This window comes from Notolabrus celidotus, chromosome 6 (assembly GCF_009762535.1).
Source record: "Notolabrus celidotus isolate fNotCel1 chromosome 6, fNotCel1.pri, whole genome shotgun sequence".
Taxonomy (NCBI): Eukaryota; Metazoa; Chordata; class Actinopteri; order Labriformes; family Labridae; genus Notolabrus; species Notolabrus celidotus.
The window spans coordinates 31629090-31638293 of NC_048277.1; positions in this window are offsets into that span (position 1 = coordinate 31629090).

Here is a 9204-nt window from a genome sequence, read left to right on the forward strand (position 1 = left end):
AAGGGGAAAGGCTACACCTGTATTCAAACATGTACAAAACAACCTGCAGATTTCCCCATGTTTTCTATGCAGAACACAAATTCCTCAGGGGGCCCCTTCTGACATCTCTCACTCACTCACTCACTCACTCACTCGTGTGGTGTTACAAAGCGTCACGTGCCCATTATTCCTGTTCAAAAGTTTCTCAATGAAAATCCATCAGCGACAGACGAGGAAGAGGAAACAAACATGTTGACAGTGGTAAATGGAGCGGAAAATGACGACTAAATGTATTTAGTAAATGACTGCATCATGCCTGTCTAGCCTATGGGGGAGAGAAATGAATAACATAACTACTGCTAGCTTTACATTATAGTGTTTGTTTTTTTAATGTGTCCAAAACTGCTTATACTGTAAGACTGATGCAAAGCTGGAAGAGTGACATGCAACAATTTAAACATCAAAAGTAAAGGAAGGAAAATCTTTCCCCTCATTATCAAGACAAGGACATTGTAGATGTGTAAAACCAAATTCAGCCCAATGGTAGTGTCTGTCAGAGGCGAACAGTCCTGGAACCAACTAGCAGCTCACATTAGGGAGATTGAGAACTACTGTACCTTTAAAAAAACAGTCATGTATTCATGGATAATTTGTTTCCTCATTTGATACCCATTCCTGGGGGCTTTGGCCTCACCTCCCATCCTGTTTTTGAATGTCACAAAAGTGTACGTTTTGTATGTAAAATTTGTTTGTAAGTCAGTTTGTGTAGTGTCCTGTCACTGTTTTATGTTTTATGCAAGTACCTGCCTAAGGACTACGGATGAAATGTAGCTATTGTGCTAATTCAGGCATATTTACTTTGAGGCATACTGTTGAAATGTTGATTAATGTGCATTGTCCTTATCAAATAAACTCAGATTAAATTAAAGATGTTTGCACATCCCTCAGTTTAAAAGTATCATTAATAAAAATGCAAACACTTTTATCCCAGCATCGGTCTCTTTTGCTCTGTCCACTGTCATGTTGTGAACATTACTTTGTGGTTTTTGTAGCATGCTACCGATGTCACTTCCTGCCTTCCAAAACTCATTACATGCATGCCCCCCACCCCTTTTTTAGAGTTGTATTTTGTGGCATTTTCACCTTTAAAAAATTGGAGAGGAAACATTGGGAGCAGAGAGCCTGGGATGGTCGAGGCTGGGAGTCATACCTGCAACTGCTGTTACGAGGACTAAAGCTTTAAGTACATGGGGCGCATACATAGACCACTGGGCGGGCCATTTGCGCCTCTGTTCTCTAAGGGAGATGTGTGCAAACTTCAAGGAAAGAGCTCCTTTAAGATATGTTGGAAATTTCAGGAGCTTTGCAGGAAAGTTTCAAGTGTGCATAAGTGATAGAGACTCATGTCAAGTCCTTTTTGCATTGCACTGTGCTATAATTGACAGATTTGAAACACTTCTGATGGGGCGCACTAGACCCTTGACAAGTTCAAACTGGTGGACCGGTGGATACATTTCCCATTCCAGTGAAAGGTTCAGCTTACTGTGTCAATACATGGTTGAAATTTCAGATTTTTCTTCCTGTCCTGAGCCTGAGTCATACTTGTATAACTTCATATCATTTGGCCAACCACACAGAGTCAAATCTAATTTGTGCTTTTGTCCTTTTGTTTATGGTTGAGGATCATAATCACCACATCATTTCTATGTTGAATATAAAACCTTAGTGTCACAGTCTGTGCTCATTCCAGCAACTTTTAGAAGACTGTTTCAGAGAAAGTTGGAGGAAAAGAACAACACTATCTCCGCTCTTCCTCCATATCTTCCCTTGCTCTCACTCTCTCTGTATCTGTTACAAATAATCCTCTCTTACACTCTATCTGCTTCACCCCCCACCAGAGCAGTGATTGATGTTATCTGGGCTTTAGCAGCCAAAGTGCTGCAGAAGTTACAGTGTGCACAAAAGGTTCGCCTGGCTCGGTGCCCTAAAACCAGAACAGAGCTACGAGTGTGATTACAACACCCCAGCTGTGTGTGTGTGTTTGGATCGTATAGACATAGTGTGTGTGTCTGTGTGTGAGAAAGTGTGTAACGCAGGCCAATTTGAAGAACTGTCTTCTTAAAGTTTGCTTGGAGCGATTGGGTGTCAGCCAGGTGCCTTAAAGTTTAGGATTACAAGAGCACCCTGACACTCAGAGGGAGGATGTGTGTTTTTAATGTGTCTGTCTGAGTGTGAGTGTGTGAGTGTGTCTGCATCAGGTAAAAGTGAGAAAGGTGTGAAGATGTTTATGGTAGTGGTAGCAGGAAAAAAAGAGACGGTCCTCCTCAGAAATGCAACTAAACAGGTTGTTTGTGCGTTCAACACATTGAGAGCAACTTTCAGCTTCATTGTTGGGAAACAGCCTTTGGTGGTTGGAAACATACAGAGTGAGAGTCTACAAGGTTTTACTTCTCAGTGGACGTAAGTCAACACAAGACTTGAGCCTCTTTCACATATGCTCCTGATCAGTTCTTGAAATTTGCACAAACTTGCTTGTACACATGTCCCCTGTCTTCTGGAGGTGAGAGATGAGTCTCAGGAGGCAGGACATGACACTAAATGCATGCTGCTAAAGTGTGATGCTTACAACATGATGTGGACGTAACAACAGAGAACTACACTATAATGACAGTTTTTGCATTTAAACCAATGCTATGTGTAAAACAGACGTGCAGACATTGCTGCTCCTATCTCAGGGACTTTACTTCTTCTTCTTCACCCTCAGATGTTTTTATTTATCATGTTACTAGATTTAGCTATTTTTATATCAATATGTTATGTTGGTTATTGTTGAATTTTTGTACTTTTAAAGCACTTTGGTCGACATTGGCTGTTTTTAAATGTTCTATATAGATAAAGTTGACTTGACTCAACTGTTACGTGATACTCTTGCAGGGTCGAATCAGTTGCACGATATAAAATCAGGAATCCAGAATATTTCCTGCTGTGTTCTCAAATCTGCTCACCCTGACTTCACATGGGAATTATACTAAGGGGGCCGGTAGGAAATATTCCAGATGAAGACAGAGTGAAAATGTTGGTTGTTTGCATTCACATGTGAAGCCCACCCCCAAATTTTCAGGAAGTTTTCAGGAGTTTTGTGCATTTGAATACAGCTTTCAACACAGGAGACTGTTGTCTGAGTTCCATAAGAAATCAATTCAATTCAAACAACTTTAATAATCCCTCCAGGAGCAATTTGTATGGAGCAGCTTGTACAAAAATGATAAGAACCGAAATACAAACACAGAGATTTATGGACATCAATGAATTATACACAGAAGCTACAGTACACTACTGGTATCAAGCAGACTGATAAGTAAAAGATAGGCAGGATAAAATCAATAAAAGATCAGTATAATAAGAGATACAAGAATCAGACTAATAAAAAGATAAGAAGTCCATTCAAAAACATCTCATTAACCTAAGCAGCATTTATCAATGTAACTGCAGAGAGGATGAACGATTTAGAGCAGCAATTTTACAAACAGATAAAACATAGCGACGCCCTGAAGGCAACAGAGAGAATTCACTGGAAAGAACATGACCGGAAGAAACTAAAATACTTTTAACCTTCTGGAGGATCTGCTGGATGCAAATATAATTTAGATCTCTCTGTTTGACACCAATGATTTTAGAACAGGTTTTAACAACATTGTTCAGGCTGTAGAAACAAAAAGTCTGATGTGTAACGATATATGTTACACAGTGCATGTTAATTAACCTAAAGAACAAATATACACTACCGTTCAAAAGTTTGGGGTCACCCAGACAATTTTGTGTTTTCCATGAAAACTCACACTTTCATTTATCAAATGAGTTACAAAATTAATAGAAAATATTGTCAAGACATTGAGAATGTTAGAAATAATGATTTTTAGTTGAAATAATAATTTTGTCCTTCAAACTTTGCTTTCATCAAAGAATGCTCCCTTTGCAGTAATTACAACATTGCAGACCTTTGGCATTCCAGCTGTTTATTTGTTGAGGGAATCTAAAGAAATTTCCCCCCGGGATTCCTGAAGCAACTCCCATAAGTTGGATTGGCTTGATGGGCACTTCTTGCGTACCATACGGTCAAGCTGCTCCCACAACAGCTCAATGGGGTTGAGATCTGGTGACTGCGCTGTCCACTCCATTACAGACAGAATACCAGCTGCCTGCTTCTTCCCTAAATAGTTCTTGCATAATCTGGAAGTGTGCTTTGAGTCATTGTCCTGTTGTAGGAGGAAATTGGCTCCAATCAAGCGCTGTCCACAGGGCATGGCATGGCGTTGCAAAATTGAGTGATAGCCTTACTTATTCAAAATCCCTTATATCTTGTACAAATCTCCCACTTTACCAGCACCAAAGCAGCCCCAGACCATCACATTACCTCTACCATGCTTGACAGATGGCGTCAGACACTCTTCCAGCATCTATTCCCTTGTTCTGCATCTCACTAATGTTCTTCTGTGTGATCCAAACACCTCAAACTTTGATTCGTCTGTCCATAACACTTTTTTCCAATCTTCCTCTGTCCAATGTCTGTGTTCTTTTGCCCATATTAATCTTTTCCTTTTATTGGCCAGTCTCAGATATGGCTTTTTCTTTGCCACTCTGCCTAGAAGGCCAGCATCCCGGAGTCGCCTCTTCACTGTAGATGTTGACACTGGCGTTTTGCGGGTACCATTTAATGAAGCTGCCAGTTCAGGACCTGTGAGGCGTCTATTTCTCAAACTAGAGACTCTACTGTACTTGTCTTGTTGTTCAGTTGTGCACCGGGGCCTCTCACTTCTCTTTCTACTCTGGTTAGAGCCTGTTTGTGCTGTTCTCTGAAGGAAGTAGTACACATTGTTGTAGGAAATGTTCAGTTTCTTGGAAATTTCTCGCATGGAATAGCCTTCATTTCTAAGAACAAGAATAGACTGTCGAGTTTCATATGAAAGTTCTCTTTTTCTGGCCATTTTGAGAGTATAATCGAACCCACAAATGTGATGCTCCAGATACTCAACTAGCTCAAAGAAAAGCCAGTTTTACAGCTTCTCTAACAAGCAAAACCGTTTTCAGCTGTGCTAACGTAACTGCACAAGGGTTTTCAAGATGTTTCTAATCATCCGTTAGCTTTCTAACGCAATTAGCAAACACAATGTACCATTAGAACACTGGAGTGATGGTTGCTGGAAATGAGCCTCTATACACCTATGTAGATATTCCATTAAAAACCAGACGTTTGGAGCTAGAATAGTCATTTACAGCATTAACAATGTATAGAGTTTATTTCTGATTAATTTAATGTTATCTTCATTGAAAAAAGCAGTACTGTTCTTTCAAAAGTAAGGAAATTTCTAAGTGACCCCAAACTTTTGAACGGTAGTGTACATGTTTTTGCCAAAGCTATGCTCTTTTCCTAAAACTAACTGAGAAGTTTTGGTGCCTGAACCTCACAAATGCATCACATTGCTTGCGCATTAATTTAGTCTGTTCTGTTGTTTACCTGTAGCCAATAGGAATGCTAGTTTAGGAATTGTCCTGTGGGTCTTATAATGATGTAGAAACAAGTAGTATATGTGATAGTATAGGTTAGGAAAATTAGAAGACAGTAAAAAAAATCTTGATTTAAAAAACATGCGAATATTCAACAAATGAGAAATGAGCTATGGTACAAACATGGTATGGATAACTTAATAAATAAGTACCAAAACCTGTTTTTTGTCTCTTAGCATTCTGGGAGGACTGGAGTTTCTCTGTAAAGAGTGTAAAATGGATTGCTCGCCTGTCTTATCACAAAACTATCACAACAGTTTTACAAAGATGTGTAAAGTTAGTCATTGGAAATCTAATCACCACATTGTTATTGCCTTACAGCCTGTTCACACAGAGAAAGAGATAAAGCAGGGTAATAGAAACTCCATCCCAACATGAGTGTAAAGAACAGAGAATATCCTGACTCAGCGCTGACTCAGCTTCTCACAGCGTACCAGCTACTGACCGACACAGAAGCTATCTCCTAAATCCTCCCACTCACACACCTGCAGACTGACTCCTACAGAGAGAGACACACACACACACAAACACACACACACAGACATATCCCAGCCTACCCGACCCCTTCATCAGCAGGCTGACCGTTGCCCTCGGGGCCCCGCGAGGATGCAGACCGACAGAGGCATGTCTGGACGTCTGGATGCTGCGTGATTCACTCATAAAGCTCCTGGAGGGAAAACACCGGGCTGGTTGTCCTCTGACTTCACTCACTGTTTAGTTTTAGAGGCTTTGTTTAGGCTCAGATGTGTGAAACAGCTGCAGATGACAGAATTACTGAGGTCATGTCCAGAGTTATACTGTGGAGACGTGATTTACTGACAGAAAGCAAGATTTCTCGTTGGACTGAAGAGATATTCATACAATTAGAGGTAATCTGTATAGTAGACAGGGTTAAGATAAGGGTAAGACAGGCAAGCTCCTTAATTAAAGCGACTCAAATGTGCATCTTCTTGAGGAAGCACCCTTTAGATTTAAAAGAAAGATAAAAAGTTAATTAATATTTGGTTTACTTAAGTCTAGACACGCAGCTTTGGTAAAAAATTACACAGTTAGTGTTGTTGGATGTTTATGAGCAGCAGTTCACAACCCTTTTTGGCTTTTGACCCCTGGAATGATCAAAGTCTTCTTGTGACCCCTGGACACAGGCTAAGGCCTCAGAGTGGACACCGGTTTCATGAGTGAGCTGTGATTTTATCTTCAGGTCTGTGTTAGTTTGAAGGATTTGTTGAGGCCTAACCATGACCCCCACTACTTTTAAGTTTAGAGGCCAGATGAAGTGACATAGAATATAGAATATATCACAAGGAAAGAATAAATAAGAGATGGAAAAATGTCCCATTCCTACTGTAAGAAACATTTCCATATCCCTCTGAACCCAGAAGACTGGGAACCTCTATTTAATGAGATTTAAATGATGCAGATTTTTACTTAAGCTTTATGAACTGAGCAGCTATTCGTCATCATGTACTATATATTGTGAGCAGGTTTATAGTATTTGAGCTGACTTTCAAGGCTTACTTCAAGCAGCAAAGTCAAATAAAATGATTTAAAGATAAGTTGAGTATCCTCACAGTTTTTGAGATTTTCATAGAACAGAAAAGTGTGGGGCATGATTTTCGTTTTAAAAGTGTAGAGTCAAGGGGTTATTAAGAGCCTGTACACCAGAAAGTTACCATTTTAAATGCAATCAGCATGGATTTAATGCAAAGAAATGTCCGTAACTCAGTCTGTAAGGATTTGGCTTGGAAAACGAAAGTTGGCCTGTGCAAATTCATAGCGGTCAGTGCAGCTTGGATCAAAAGTATGAAGGCAGGTCTGGTTGGTGAAGAGGTGAGACTTCACCACCTGGATACTGCTGAGGAGCCCTTGAGCAACACAGTGCTCAACCTTGTGCATTCCCCTCACTCAGACATCTCTCCATTAATGCATGTTCAAAGTTTCTTGTTTGTGCATGTGTGTGTTTCTGTCTATATGTGTGTAGCTTGATCAACAATAGAGTGAATAACTGTATCCTCAGGACTAATGAAGTATGCTCCTCCTTCTTCTTGTCCTAGGATCAGGAGACCAGGTTCAAAGAAATGTGATTACATGTTTGTTTGTCTGTCTCACATTTATGTAGTTTTCCAAATATCAGAGCGACATCACATTTAAAAAACAAACACTACACTATAATATATATTCTAATAACAACCACTAGACAAACATCTGCATCTCTAAACCTGTGTTGAGTGAATGGCTGCGCTCACTCTCAGTCTCTGAACCAGCGCGTGTTCTGACAGGCAGATTCATGAAGCTGAAACAAGACTACACTAAGAGTTCAGCTGTGTGGGAGAAATTTAGAGAAAGAGAAGAGGTGAGGTGGCATCAAGGACTGGAATTTATACAACAACTATCTGGTTCAGTTTGTAATGAAATAGGTGTGGGATCTGTGTGTGTGCATCATGTGACAGGAGTCAACACTCTGGAGTCAACCCTGAAAAAAAAATCCCAAATCAAGGCAATCCATTTGTTGTTTTCTGACACTTGAGTACAAAATTATACCTAATGACTGGATAAAAGATACAATATCTCTTAAAGATATTTGTGGATGTGGCACAATATTTAAATCAAGGCTCAACAAAAAATGAAAGACTTTTGTAGAGGCCTTCTACCAGATGTAGTTCAGGGAAACAATCATTACTTGTACAATAACTCTTAAAACCATTGCCTCTTAGACTTTTGTAAATTCTAGAAACTTTCAGGATCTCTGCCCGAATTTTCCAAAGTTGCTTGTTCACACATGTCCTTCACATCGTAAAGCCTGCGCTGTCCAGGGAGGGGGAGGGAAGATGGGGTGAGAGTCCAACACAGTGATGATCGCTATTTATATCAACACTACATGTATGAGGTGTGCAGACATCTTTTCTGTTCTCATCTTAAAACATGAGTCTTCTTCTAGCCTTGGAATCTTTTACTCATCCTGTTATGTGTCACTCGTTCGGGTTAGCACTAGTTGCATGTAAACATGTCATCATACTATTGGTGAATCCTCCCGAATATTTCCTGCTCAGTTGTCACAATGACTCATCCAAGCTTCTTGCAGAAATTTTACAAGAGGGCTGGCTGAAAAAAATCTGGAATCAGTTGCAGCGATGGAAATTGTTCACACTTGCAGCCCGCTCAGAAAATTCAGGAAAAAGTTAGGAGTTTTGTGCATGTGTGAATACAGTTAATGCTAATTGCAACACACGTCATATGTGGCACTAATCCCTTGTTTGTTGGAAGAACAAGGAGTGTTAGGAGTATGACGGAGAGTTAATTAAGTCGAGGCAGATGTGTGTCTAACATGAGTCTGGTCCTGCTTTGAGGTTTCTGCCTGTTAAAGGAAGTTTGTCCTTGCCTCTGCAACTTGCTAAATGCTGCAAAGTGCTCTGCTCATGGTGGATTAAGATGAGATCAGACTGAGTCCTGTCTGTAAGATGGGACTGGATCTTATCCTGTCTTGATGTTGGGTCTTTGTTAATAATTTAACACAGAGTATGGTCTAGACCTGCTCTGTTTGTAAAGCGTCTTGAGATAACGTTTGTTGGGATTTGGCGCTACACATCTAATGATTGATTGATGTGTCCACATTACCATAGCAAGGAATGACTTTATAGATATTTAAAGGTTAATGGGTTT